Source organism: Dasypus novemcinctus, chromosome 19 (genome assembly GCF_030445035.2).
Source record: "Dasypus novemcinctus isolate mDasNov1 chromosome 19, mDasNov1.1.hap2, whole genome shotgun sequence".
Lineage (NCBI taxonomy): Eukaryota > Metazoa > Chordata > Mammalia > Cingulata > Dasypodidae > Dasypus > Dasypus novemcinctus.
The window spans coordinates 66,417,371-66,432,639 of record NC_080691.1 but is presented as its reverse complement, the minus strand read 5'-3'; the positions used below and the strand labels follow the sequence as shown (position 1 = coordinate 66,432,639).

Here is a 15,269-nt window from a genome sequence, read left to right as displayed (position 1 = left end):
GAGATACATAATTGCCTTTGAAAAGCTGGAACCCTTGGGGCACCATGAAAGCATTGGTGGCCACAGCCAGCAACCAGGCAACCTGGCCAGACATTCCAATGCCCCACCCACCTGGGCACTGAGACAGGACCTGTCACTATCAAGTCCATGTTCATATACTTGCAGCCAACTCCATGACCACCTGCCATAAAGTGGCCCTGGGGTCATGAACCATGGACAACATTGTGGTGGATGAGGAGCAGGAAGTCCCTGCTGTCTGACCACTGGGCCCACAACTGGGGTCCCACCTCAGGCAAGGCCTACAAGAACCACCACCAGTTCCCACAGCAGAAAACCAGAGAGCAGCAGCTGGGCAAGCCTGATGACATGGAGATGGAAGTTGGAGGTTCTGATTAGCCACCAAGAATCACTCAAAACCTCTCATCAACAGGAAAGTAGCCATGAGCAAGGACACACCCACACACAGGAAGACATGGGAGATGACACCATTAGATCTCTGCAGCCATCGTTCAGTTTACTGTGGGACCTTTCAGCAGGCTGAGCCCTCCAAAATTGTGCAAAATCTGCAATGGAAGATTTGTGATGCTGTGTTTTTATCCAGACAGATCACACCAAAACGGTGTAGGATTGCTTCTCCAGTGCAGTGCTGAACCTGATTCCACCTCATGGTCTTGTCACACACAAGCAGTGAAGAAGATAATAAAACACATAGATGACTAGACATTTAGCTGTTGCATCAGATATTTGTTCTTTCATAAAGAAAGTGATTGGGGATTTTCTAATTTGATTGCGTGGAGTGAATTGATACTAAGAAATGATTTATAGATGATGACAAAGTTACTTTTGAAGTGTCTGTACCATCCAATGCACCTCAAAGAGTTGTGTGGTTTCAAAGAAGCATGAGGATTAAGTCAGTTGAAAGAATCAGGGATTCACTTGTTACATGAACAGCCTGCTGCAGACATTTTTCACAAATACCTTACAAAAGACAAAGAGAAAATTCTAAAAGCATCAAGAGAAAAGAGAACCATCACATACAAAGGAGGCTCCATAAGAATAAGTGCTGATTTTTCATCTGAAACCATGGAGGCAAGAAGGCAGTGGTATGATATAGTCAAGGTACTAAAAGAAAAAAAATTTCTAAGCAGGAATACTCTATCCAGCTAAGTTAGCATTCAAAAATGATGGAGAGTTCAAAATATTCACAGATAAATATAAACTAAGAGAGTATGCCAACAAGAATCCTGACATCCAAGAAATACTAAAGGGAGGTCTGCAGGAAGAAAGAAAAAAAAAAAAAAAACAGGAGAGGCAGAGTTGAAGGAGAGTGTAAGAGCAACAAAAAAGACAAAAAGAGAAGAAAAAAACAAACAAAATATGACAAACACAAGTCCAAAGAAAATATGGCTAACATAAATAATTCCTTGAAAGTAATAACACTGAATGTCAATGGATTAAACTCACCTGTCAAAAGATTCAGATGGAAGATTGGATAAGGAAATACGACCCATCTATATGCTGTCTGCAAGAAACACATCTTAGACCCAGGGATTCAAGGAGTTTGAAAGTGAATGGCTGGAAAGCAACCTTACAAGTAAACAATAGCCAAAAAAAGGCAGGAGTATCTATATTAATATCATAAAAAATAGACTTTGAATGCAAAACAATTGTGAGAAAGACAGATACTACATATTAGTGAAAGGAATAATCTTTCAAGAAGAACAAAGAATCATAAATATTTATGCTCCTAACAAGGACACCACCAAATATGTGAGCCAAACACTGGAAAAACTAAGTGAAAGAATAGATACCTCTACAATTATGCTGGGGAACTTTAATACATCACTATCAACTTTGGACAGAACATCTCAAAGGAGAATCAATAAAGAAATAAAAACTTTGAACAGTATATTAGAGGAGCTATACCTAATAGACAAATACAGATCAATACACCCAAATACAGCAGGATATACATTTTTCTCAAGTGCACATGGATCTTTCTCCAAGATAGACCATATGCTAGGCCACAAAGAAAGGCTTAATGAATTCAGAAAGATTGAAATCATACAAAATAGTATCTCTGACCACAGTGGAGTGACGCTGCAAATCTGCAAGGGCCAGAGGCCCAGATTTCACAACAAGAAATGGAAATTAAACAGCACACTCTTAGAAAAACAGTGGGTCAAAGAGGAAATCTCAAAAGAAATCAATAACTACCTTGAAATTAATGAAAATGATAACACGACATACAAAAACTTATGGGATGCAGCAAAAGCACTACTGAGAGGGAAATTCATAGCCATAAGTTCATATATAAAAAAAGCAGAAAGAGCAAAAATTGAAGAGTTAACTGCACATTTGGAGGAGTTAGTAAAAAAACAACAAAGCACCACAACAGGAAGAAGAAAGAAATAACAAAGAAAAGAGCAGAACTAAATGAAATAGAAAATAAGATAGCACTTGAAAAGATAAACAAAACCAAGAGCTGGTTCTTTGAGAAGATCAAGAAAATTGACAAACCCTTAGCTAGACTAACAAAGAAAAAAAAAAAGAAGATGCAAATACACAAAATAAGAAAAGAGAAAGGAGATATCACCACTGACCACAAAGAAATAAAGAATATCATAAAAGGATACTTTGAAAAACTATATTCCAACAAAAATGGCAATTCAGAGGAAATGGAAAAATTCTTAGAAACACATAAGCAGCTGATATTGATGAAAGAAGAAATTGATGATTTCAAAAAACCAATCACAAGTAGAGATAGAATCACTCATTAAAAACCTCCCAACTAAGAAGAACTCCGAGCCAGACAACTTCACAGGTGAAGTCTACAAAACATTCTGGAAAGAACTAACACCAGGCTTGCTGAAACTCTTCCAAAAAATTAAAACAGAAGGAGCATTGCCTAACTCATTCTTTGATGCCAAAATTACCCTAGTAGCAAATCCAAACAAAGACACCACAAGAAAGGAAAATTACAGACCAATTTCTCTAATGAACCTAGATGCAAAAATACTCAACAAAATACATGTTAACCATATTCAACAACACGTTACAAGAATTACACACCATGACCAAGTGGGATTCATTCCAGGTATGCAAGAATGGTTCAACAAAAGAAAATCAATCAATGCAATACACCATATAAACAGATCAAAGGAAAAAAATCACGTGATTATATCTATAGATGCAGAAAAAGCACTTGACAAAATAAGGCACCCTTTCTTGATAAAAACACTGCAAAAGATCAGAATACAAGGAAATTTTCTGAACATGATAAGGAGTGTATATGAAAAAACCCACAGCCAACATTGTTTACAATGGTGAAATCCTAAAATCTTTCTCTATACAATCAGGAACAAGACAAGGATGCCCACTATGACCTCTTTGATTTAACATTGTCTTAGAAGTACTTGCTCGAGCACTGAGGCAAGAGCCAGACATAAAAGGCATCCAAACTGGAAAGGAAGAAGTCAAAATTTCATTATTTGCAGATGACATGATCCTATACATAGAAAACCCAGGAAGTCTACGAGAAAGCTTCTAGAACTTATAAATGAGTTTAGTAAAGTCGCAGGTTATAAGATCAATGAGCAAAAATCAGTAGCATTTCTGTACACCAATTATGAGCAAGCTCAGGAGACAATCAAGAAACAAATACCGTTTACAATAGTAAATAACAAAATCAAATACCTAGGAATAAATTTAACTAAAGATGTAAAAAACTTATACACAGAGAACTACACAACACTGTTCAAGGAAATCAAAGAAGACGTAAATAAATAGAAGAATATTATCTGTTCATGGTTAGGAAGACTAAGTATTATTAAGATGTCTATCCTATCAAAACTAATCTACACATTCAATGCAATCCCAATAAAAATCAGCACAGCATTCTTTAGTGAATGAGAAAAACTAGCTATGAAATTTATTTGGAAAGGAGAGAGGCTCTGAATAGCCAAAGACATATTGAAAAAGAAAATTGAAATTGGAGGAATCACACTACCTGACTTCAAAACATACTACAAGACTACAGTAGTGAAAACAGCATGGTAATGGCACAAGGAGACACACAGACCAATAGAACCAAATTGAGAGTTCTGATATAGATCCACATATATACAGTTATATAATATTTGATAAAGCCACCAAACCCTCTCAACTTGGAGAGAATGGCCTCTTAAAAAAATAGTGCCTGGAGAATTGGATATCCATATGTAAAAGAATGAAAGAGGATTACCAACTCACAACATATACAAAAATCAACTCAAGATGGATCAAAGACCTAAATATAAGAGGCAAGACCATAAAGACTTTTGATAGTAGTGTAGGGAAGCATCTACAGGACTTTGTAATAGGAAATGGCTTCATGAACTTCACACCCAAAGCACGAGCCACAAAACAACAAATAGATAAATGGGACTTCCTCAAAAATAAAGCCTTCTGCACCTCAAAGGAGTTTGTCAAGAAAGTGAAAAGAGAGCCTACACAATGGGAGAAAATATTTGGTAACCATATATCTTATATGAGACTTATAACCTGCATATATAAAGAATTCCTATATTATGAAAATAAAGACAAACAACCCATTTAAAAAATGGGCAACAGATTTAAAAAGACACTTCTCCAAAGAAGAAATACAAATGGCTAAAAAGCACATGAAAAAATGCTCCAAATCTCAAGCTTTCAGGGACATGCAAATCAAAACTACAATGAGATACCATCTTACTCCCATAAGATTGGCAGCTATTAAAAAAACAGAAGACTACAAATACTGGAGAGGACATGGAGGAACAGGAACACTCATCCCCTGCTGGTGGGAATGCAGAAGGATCCAGCCATTATGGAGGACAGTTTGGCGGTTTCTCAAAAAACTAGCCATAGATTTGCCATATGACACAGCCATTCCACTGCTGGGTATATACCCAGTAGAACTGAAAACAAGGACACAAACTGATATATGCACACCAATGTTCATAGCAGCATTGTTCATTATTGCCAAAAGTTGTAATCAACCCAAATGCCCATCAACAGATGAATGGATAAATAAAATGTGGAATATACATACAGTGGAATACTACTCAGCTATAGGAAGGAATACAGAACAACCACATGTGATAACTTGGATGAATCTTGAGAACCTTAAGTTGAGTGAAGCAACCCAGGCATTGAAGGTCAAGTACTACATGACCTCAATGATATGAAATAAGTAAACCAAGCTGCCTCAGCGACCTAGAGACTGAATGATAGGCTTACAGGAAAATGGGGGGTAGAGGAAGGATGTAAGCAGACACCTACATGGGTGAAATCTATGATGAGCTGGAGGTAAGTATTTGCACAAGGAAGGGATAAAATGGGAGCATAGGGTTACTTTTGGGTGGGGCTTTGCAGGCTTGAGGAGTTTAGGGATGGGAGGATAGGTAATATTGCCCAAGAAATTGGGGGGAGGGGGGAGGAACATACGAACATAGGAGATTATCAGGTATTTGGTTGAGAGTATAATGCTGAGAAAACTTTTTCAAAAATATAATTTGGAACGTTACCTGTTTAAGATGATTAAGGGGGATAATCTGATGCAGGGCAGGCTCCTAGGGAGTGTGTGGGTGCTCGTTTTGCCATAGTGGGTTATATCATTGGATAAGGACCCATATAATGAGAGTGAAGATATACCCACATCCTGAGGAGGGCTGATGTTCTCAAAAGAGGGAATTGTATCTCTCGAGATAAATGGTGGGCAGTATAGCATGTCAAGCCCTCAAAATTGCTGCAAGTATCTCTGAACATGGCCCTTCAAGCAATGAAATTTGATTGTCACTGTGGGCCCTGTGGGGAGGGGGAATGAGGTATTGAATATTTGGAATCAATGTAACTGTGGGGCAATGGAAGTGTTCCACAAGATTCTACATGGATGGATATAGGACATGTTAAAATTACACCAAAAATGAATAGGGGCATATAGGCTAAAATGTAAGTCATAATGTAAAATATAAGATAACTAAAAATTTAGAAAATTGTATAGTCTAAAATATAAACCACAATGTAAACCCAAGTGTTACCTTGTCTGAAAGCTATTGTCTCAATATCTGTACATCAGTTGCAGTAAATATAATATGAACATGTAAAAAGATTAATGCTGTGCAAGGGAAAAGGGTTTCATGCTGGATATGTGAGAGTACTGCATATTGAATATATGAATTACTGTGATCTAAAACTTTTGTGAAGACAAGCTTAATAATTAGGAAGAAAAAAGAAAAAAGAAGGATGTAGACACTGAGGAAAAGATGGAAGAATTTGCCTTGCCAATTTGCATACAGGGCAACACTTATTGCAGTGATGGAAGGGAAAACATCAAAAATAAACTTTTGCATTTTTAAATTTTTTTTCTTTTTTTTAAATATTTATTTATTATTATTATTTTTAATTACATTAAAAAAAATATATGAGGTCCCATTCAACCCCACCACCCCCGCCCCCCACTCCCCCCACAGCAACACTCTCTCCCATCATCGTGATACATCCATTGCACCTGGTAAGTTCATCTCTGAGCATCACTGCACCCCATAGTCAATGGTCCACATCATAGCCCAGACTCTCTCACGTTCCATCCAGTGGGCCCTGGGGGGATCTACAGTGTCCCGTAATTGTCCGTGAAGCACTATCCAGGACAACTCCACGTCCCGAAAACGCCTCCACATCTCATCTCTTCCTCCCGTTCCCCACACCCAGCAGCCCCCATGGCTACCGTTCCCACACCCATTCCACATTTTCTCTGTGGACATTGGATTGGTTGTGTCCATTGCACACCTATGTCAAGTGAGGGCTTAGATTCCACATGGGTACTGGATGCACTCTTCCCGCTTCTAGTTGTAGACACTCTAGGCTCCATGTTGTGGTGGTTGACCTTCTTCAATTCCATGTTAGCTGAGTGGAGTAAGTCCAATAAGTCAAAGTGTAGGAGCTGAAGTCTGTTGAGGCTCTGGGCCTGGGTGTCATATTATCAGTCCAGAGATTCAAATCCCCTACATATATCTTAAACTCAGCACCAACTACAATTCCAATAAAGTAGCATGCAAGTCTTGTGAAAAGAGATCCCCTCTGAGTCCATTTCCATCACGCAGAAACACCAGCTCCAAAGAAGGGCCATCTGTCATGGCAGTGAACCCCTTCTGCCATGACCATAGAACCCGTGGGTCTCTTTATCCCTCAAAAGAACCAATACCTGGGGTTGTATCAACCTTATCTGTCTCTTAGACTCTGTTCAGTTGTACATAGGGGTATTCCTTCTGACCTCCTCCAGACTCTTTTTTAGAGACTCACAGCCTTATAATCTCATTTCTCCTTTCCATTTCCCCCTTACATTAGGTCAAACCGCTTCCCGAAGTCATGTTATTATATGTAGACAGGTATATTCTGCTGTTCCGCATTGAATCTTTAATTCAAGGTCATTTTCTAGTTGCTTCTTCAGCTGGTATGTGGTAGTGATCCCTCGGTGCCAGGGAGGCTCATTCCCAGGTGTCGTGTCCCACGCTGGGGGGAATGCATCACATCTACACGCTGAGTTTGGCTGTGAGAGTGGCCACATTTGAGTAACATGAAGGCTGTCCGGAGGAAACCCCCAGGCACAATGCTACTCTAGGCCTTGTTCTTATTGCAGGTGCATAGGCTCAAAAGTGTAGCCATTAGTATCAAGAGCCCACTGTTGGGCCCTCCTTCCTTCCTGGTTCTTGCCGTTGCACCTGGAGGATTGCCGCTGCTCTCCCAGGGCCCACAACAGTGACCCCCCAGCCAGGAGCCCAGTACCCCCCCAGCTGTTGTTTTTAATTGTTTCCACTATGAGTATATATAGACATTACCATATACCCTGGGCATATGCCCTGTATAACTCCCTGTCAACCATATATATCTTGTCAATAACATCCCATATCAGTATTCCTCCGCTGCCATTGTTGAACCACTCTGTGATCCAAAACTTCCCGTAAAGTGAATCCCAACATAATGTCAGCTTCAGAAGAGTCTTAGATCACCAAAATTCATATATACAATATACAGTATTTCCCCAGATCCACCATAAAACCTTTTCCCTTCCACAGCAATAATCTTTTAACTTATTCATATCATATTTCCTAAAACTGATGTACAGATTCCGAAACTATAGTTTTCAAACAAGGTAACATTTGTGCTTACTATGTGGTCCATACTTTAGGTTGTACAGTTTTCTAAATTTTTTAGTTATCCTATGTTTTGTCTTATGGTTTTCATTATTAGTCTGTCGTCCCCTATATGTTTTTGGTGTAATATTAGCTGTTTTATATTCATCCTCGTGTACTCTCACATAACTCCTCTTTTGCCCCCTTATTTACCTTTGTTCTATCCATTGCACGTCCATTTTCGCCTCCCCTTAGGGCCCACAACGCCTGCCAATCTAATGCCCTGGGAGCCGTCCTTTCTCACGAGAGATACAGTTCTCTCTATTCGACGGCATTAGTCTTCCCCAGGATATGGGTCCACCCCACCCAATGGTAGAACCCACCTTGGCAAAATGAGCCTTCAGCTATTCCCTCCGGAGTCCGTCCCGCATCAGACCATATCCCCTGAGCGTCCTAACCAGGTGACCCTCCTACTTATACTTTGATACGTTTTACTCAACATTTAGTTCTCAACGAACTTCTGGCACTCTCCCATATTTGTATGTTGCCCCTCCCTCCCACCTATTACTTGGACCATATTACCCCTCTTCCCATCCCCAGCCCCCCTCAAACCCAGAAAACCCCACCCGAAGGTAACCCCTTGCCCCCATTTTGTCCCTTCTTTGTGCTCATACTTACCCCCAGCTCATCACAGATTCCACCCCTACAGACATTAACTCACATCCTTCCTCCACCCCCTGATTTCCAGTAAGCCACTTTTCCAGACTCTAGCTCTCTGAGGCAGTTAACTTATTTCATATCATTGAGGTCATATAGTATTTGTCCTTCAATGCCTGGGTTGCTTCACTCAACATAAGATTCTCAAGGTTCATCCATGTTATCACGTGCAATTGTAGTGTATTGGTTCTTACAGCTGAGTGTATTGTGTGTATATACCACATTTTATTGATCCACTCATCTGTTGATGGACTTTTGGATTGATTCCAACTTTTGGCGATGGTGAACAATGCTGCTATGAACATTGGTGTACATATATCGGTTTGTGTCCTTGTTTTCAGATCTGATGGGTATATTTTAAATTTTTTGATACCCCAATTTATTTTTACCTTAATTTTTCTAAATTAATATGTATTTTATAACTAACCTTAAACTCATCACTCTATTCCCTTTTACTATTAATGCAAACTGGCAATATATTGGGCTTTATTTTCAAAGAACTTTTGGATCATAGAGAGTTTCAACAAGGGCAGGGGAAGAATACTGGTGTGGGATGTTATTGACAGGGGACACACGGTTGGCAGAGAGTTCCACAGGGCATATATCCAGGGTACATAAAAATGTTTGGATATTTTCATAGAGGTTACAGTTAAAAATGACAATTGAGGGAGTGCTGAGTTCCTAGGCAGGGGAGCTCTATCACAGTCCCTAAAGGAACAGCAACAATCCCCCAAGTGCAATGGCAAAGACCAAAAAAGAAGGAAGGCCTAACAATGAGCCCTTGGTACTAATGAGTATGCTTGTGAGCCTGTGCACCTGAAATAAGAAAAACACCTAGAGCTGCAGGGTGCCTAAGAGTTTCCCCCTGAGAGCCTCTGTGTTGTTCAAATGTGGCCAGTCTTGAAGCCAAACTCAGCATGTAAATGCATTGCCTTGTTCCCAGCATGGGACATGACTCTTGGCAATGAGCCTCCCTGGCTCCGAGGGATTACTACCAAGTACCAGCTGATGATGTAACTAGAAAATGACCTTTTAATAAAAGGGTCAACTCAGACCAGCAGAATATCTCAGTCTACATATAATACCAGGAGTTAAAAATGCTTTTTGACCTGAAATGGGGGAAATGCAAAGGACAAATGGGTTTATATAGCTATGAGTCTCCGAAAAAGAGCCACGAGGTTTTCAGAGGGGTCGCCCTTATGCATGCCTCAGCAGAGTCCCATAGACAGATAAAGCAGATACAACCCCAAGTATTGGTTCTTCTGAGGGCTACAGCGACTCACATGTTCTATGGTTATGGAAGATGGAGTTCAGTGCCATGTCAGTTGACCCTACTTTGGAGTTTGTGTTTCTGTGTGATGGAGCTGGACTCAGATGTGATCTTTGTTCACAAGCCTCTCCTGTTATTTTTACCAGACCTGTGGTTGGCACTATGGTTTAGTGTATACCCAGGGGACCTGAATCTCTGGACTGTCCATGTGATAGCCAGGTCCTGAGGCTCAATAGGCTTGCAACTCCTACACTCTGGTTTATTGAACTTACCCCACTCTGCTAACATGAAGGTGAAGAAGGTCAACCACCACACCAGGGAGCCAAGAGTGCCTACAACCGAAAGCAGGAGAATTGCATCCAGCATCCATGTGGAATCTAAGCACACTCTTGATATAGATGTGGAGTGGACACAACCATTCCAGGACCCACAGGATGGGGGAATAGAGTATGGATTAGAGCAGACTTACTGATATTCTATTCATGAACTATTGTGATTAGTAATCAAAGAAAATGTGGCACTGATGTGGAGAAAGTGGCCTTCTTAGCTGCTGGGGGTAGGGAATGGGAAGAAGAGATATTGGGGTGGAGATATTTTCAGGACTTGGAGTTGTCCTGGTTGGTACTGCAGGAACAGTTACCTCAGACATTGTTTGTCCTCGCATGGCCCACTGGGTGGATGGGAGGAGAGTGTAAACTGTAATGTGGACCATTGACTATGTGGTGCAGCAGTGCTCAGAGAAGTATTCGCCAAGTGCAATGAATGTCCCATGATGATGGAGGTTGTTGTTGTTATGGGAGGAGTGGGGAGTGGGGGGTGGGGGGCATATAGGGACCTCATATTTTTTGAATGTAACATTAAAAAAATAAAGACAAAAAAAAGACAGTGAGCATGATGCCAACAGAGGGTGATGATCTAAAACTATTCCTTTAGCATTACAGAGAGTGTTCTTTTCTGTGATAAGCCCATGGGAAGAAAAAAAACCTTAAAAGTCATTCTACTGGGAAACACTTGACAGCGTCATGAAGCAAGATGTTTCAGAGGTATGTTGAGTGTTCCATGATAATATAGTGAATGAGGTGAAAGGCACATATGGTGTGAAATTCCTAACATTGTGCCAATGTTACAATTGGTGAGTTTTATGTATAAAACTCAGATGGATCAAAATGTCAAGATTAATGATAGGCTTGAGTTTCCTGAACAGATACCACTTGATGATTTTTTGCAAAAAATCCTATCCTAAGGATGCTGCAAATTACTTTCTCCATGCAGTTCTGGTTCACAATGGAGAAAACCATGGTGTACACTATGTGTTCTACCTGAACCCCAGATGGTATGGCAAATGGTGTCAATTTGATGAAAGTGTGGTGTCAAAAGTGGACTAAAGAAGAAGCAACTATGGGGGTCATGATGATGACCTGACAGTCCAACACTGTGCTAATGCACATGTTAATTTATATCAGGATGTCAAAGTTCACTGAAGTTTTACAAGCTGTCACAGACCATGATATTCCTCAGCAGTTGGGGGAATAACTACAAGAAGAAAAAAGAATGGAGGCTCAGAAGCAGAAGGAGCAGCAGGAAGCCCATCTCTTTATGCAAGTGAGATAGATGCAGAGGACCAGGTCTGTGGACACCAAGGAAATGATAGGTATGATGGAGAAATAGTGAAGTACACTGTGTTCAAAGTGCTGAAAAACTCCTCTCTGGCAGAGTTCATTCAGAACCTCTCACAGGCCATGGGATTTCCACAGGATCAAATTTGATTATGGCCCATGCAAGCAAGGAGTAATGGAACAAAAAGGCCAGTAACATTAGATAATGAAACAGATGGCAACAACACAGTAAATATTGTTCATAGTAGAATCTCTCATTTGGAACTATGGAAGACTTTTTGCTCACTACAGTTACCATAACTTATTTACCTTTTAGTCCAGTTACTAAAATTGACATTATTTTCAGTAACAAAGTATAACTTTCACTCTGTCACTTAAGCTATTAAATATCTTCTAAAATTTGCATTTCTTTTGGACACAGGTGACAACAACTCCTTTGGACAATATTCCTGGAAATAGTCAATCCTGAGCTGACCACTAGTAATACAACATTACCCAAATACAATACATATCATGATGTAATGTTATTTTTGAAGATGTATAATCCAAAAACACAGAAATTGAGTACTGTGGGCATATTCAAGCCCAGGTAATCCTCTTAGACATAATTATGAGGTACTTTGAGAGATCTTCTACAATTCTTCAAGCTTAGAAAACATAAGAAAATTTACTATGAGCAGCTTAAAATGAAAATCACAGACTTTGAAAATAGGTGAAGTTTAAGTGCATTTAGTTAAATGGTCAATTTAAGGGATAGGAAATAATAATCTATTCAGATATGCATGGGTGTGTCTGGGACCTGCTAGAAGAATGTAAAAATGTTATAGATCTTGGTGAGAAAGCATGAAGGCAACTTAGGCTACCATAAATTTTAAGTTACAAATTCATTGGTGTGCATCAAGAAGATGAATTATAAGAATGCTAATCTCCTGCAATAAGTCAAATATTTTGAAAAGAAATATGCTTGAACCAGTAGCATTAGACAAGGAAAGTTAGATGGTAATCATGGTGGCACATATCCACAAGGAGGTGTTTGGGATATATGAATTCTGTTTTAGCTGAGGATACATGAGGGCAAGAATTTCAGAGAAATACTGAAGTTAATTCAGAGCCTGCTAGACATCTGAAAAAGAATTGGAAAAGTTTAAATTTTGATTGTAATGATGAGACAACACCAGTATATAAATGAAGAGGAGTATGACATAAACATGAAAGACTGAGCCTTTGCCTGGGAACATGTCCCATCCTTGGCCTTGGCTAGGGCATGATCACTTCAGTAAAACCCCAAAGAGGAATCACTACACTTACCTTGAAAAGAATGTTAAGACCCATAACTAAAATTCTACAAGGCATGTTCAATGTGAGGGACAGTGCGTGGGTGTGTGCCCCTTTCTACCAATCCTAGGACTTTGGTACAGGTGCCCTCTATCCAAAATCTTCAGCAAGAGTATTTGCTGCTGGCATTAATTTCATCTTGTTGAAGCTGTTCACTTTGGCTTTAATTTCATTTTGTTGAAGCTGTTCACTTTGGCTTCTCCCTTTTTGTAACGAAATGGGCATGTTTTTATAAATCTTGGATGTCAATGAGAGTTGTTGTATGGTAACCACAATGTAAGGTAACTGTCAGCATAATGGGGAAGAGGTTAGTAGGATGTGTGCAGCTGGCAAAAGGTCTCTAGCCTGTTTCTAGGAAGCATAAGCTAACTGCCTGCCCTCCTGGGGCCCCTTCACCCATGGATCACCAGGATCAGAACTGAGTCATTCCAGGACAGTCTGGTGAGTCTTTTCCAAGAAGACTAGCCCTGCAATAAGAAAGACTTTAGCAGGCATTTCATTTCCTTCAGTTATATTTTTAATAATCTTTTTTCTGCATTTCTAAAGACAAAACAGAAATACTCACAACCTAATAAATAGCAATCTTTCCTTCATGCTGTGCAGTTGGTTATTCTTTTGGTTCATGTCCTCTCACTGTCTGAACCTTTGGTCAGACATTCTTCTGCAGCACATTTGCAAAGTGACAGACATTTGGGATCTTTTTTATTAAATTGAAAAAATTGTTAAATACAATTAAGGTATACTATGCTGCATCTCGTTGAACTTGATGATCTCAAGACTTTATAATAGAGGTGAAAGAATTTTAAATCAAGTTTCATTAAAATGGAACAGATGGACCATAAAAAGGAAAGCATTTTTAGCAAACAGAGCAGGATGAATAGTGAGTGAGATTTCATACAGATAGGGTATGATATTCTCCTTGGCAGACCCTGGATTCACCTCCAATAGCTACAACATAAGCTGAGACCCCCAGGCTACAGGGAAGGGCTGTACACATTAGCAATGCTGCTCCTACAATGCCCTACAGGGATGCCCTACAGGGAAGGGCTCACACATTAGCAATGCTGCTCCTACCACACACAAGGCAGGCCTGGAAAGGGTCAACTCACCATCTCATAGGTTTTGACAAAAACGTGGTGTCTGCAGATGGACAGGCTGAGATACAGCAGATTACTGTTGTGTGAGACACAGTGAGAGGAGGCAGTGTGAGTCGAGATTCAATCCCACCTTATAGAGCAACTGGAGGGTACTAGGCTGCAGGGGTGGTCAGGAACCACTGGATGTGGTTCTTAGCCATAGGACCAGGTGCAAAGGGAGGGTAAGGGCTGGTTTCTTCTTAGGTCTTGGACTTGCTCTGCCAGGGGTCACCAGGGTCAGAACTGAGTTATCTCTGGGCAGTCTGGTGTGTCTTTTCCAATCAAATTAAGGAAGAGGCCTCTGTGGGATTTCCTGATTAGGGAAGTCTTTGTCATTCAGGTTAAAACAAAGTGGTAGGTTATGCCAGAGTATCTTAAAATGTTGTAGAAGTTGAGAGAGGTTCAATTATTTGCATATAAGAAAGGCCAGGACTCAGGAATGATTTTGAGAAGGAAAAATTATTTATTGATGGCTGGCCGAACTCGAGAGCTTTCTGTTTCAAACCCAAGCCCTGAACAAGAATTCTGAGTTCCTTTTATAGGGAGAGGAAGGGTCAAATTGTTCTTTGTTTCAGGGCTCAATAGGCTTGAATTAGCATATATGGTCCACATCCTAGGTAAGCTTTTAGCATGGACCTTACACATTCCAGATAAGCTTTTAGCACATTTGGTTTGCATTTTCCCTGAATATTTAAAGTTTATAGAGTTTGCATTGATAAACTGTTTCCGGGGAATGGAGTCATTGCCATGGTCACCAAGGGCAGGACTGCAGCCTCACCATCCCACACCCACAAGTCAGACAGCTTAGGTTATCAACAAAGTGATGAAGAGCCTCCCACCCATAGCCCACATCAGTGTGACTGTGGTTCTTGTCTGCAGATGTCCTGCCTCAGGTGTAGCTGTAGGAGTCAGTCTCAGTCTGGGCCATGAGGAAGTGCTCAGGCTTCAACCTCAGAGACAGGTTTGGAGGCACTGGAAAGAGTTTTCTGGGCTTGCCTTGGGTTCCCTCTTCTTGTTTTGTTCTAGCAGTTGTGAGAGGTTTAAT

General features: G+C 40.2%; 2 pseudogenes; both read left to right on the top strand.

Annotated features, from left to right (window-relative positions):
* Positions 1-231: 231 nt before the first annotated feature.
* Positions 232-12,346, top strand: LOC101413968 (ubiquitin carboxyl-terminal hydrolase 7-like; annotated as a pseudogene).
* LOC139436103 (ubiquitin carboxyl-terminal hydrolase 7 pseudogene) lies at positions 12,345-13,091 on the top strand (annotated as a pseudogene).
* Positions 13,092-15,269: the final 2,178 nt, after the last annotated feature.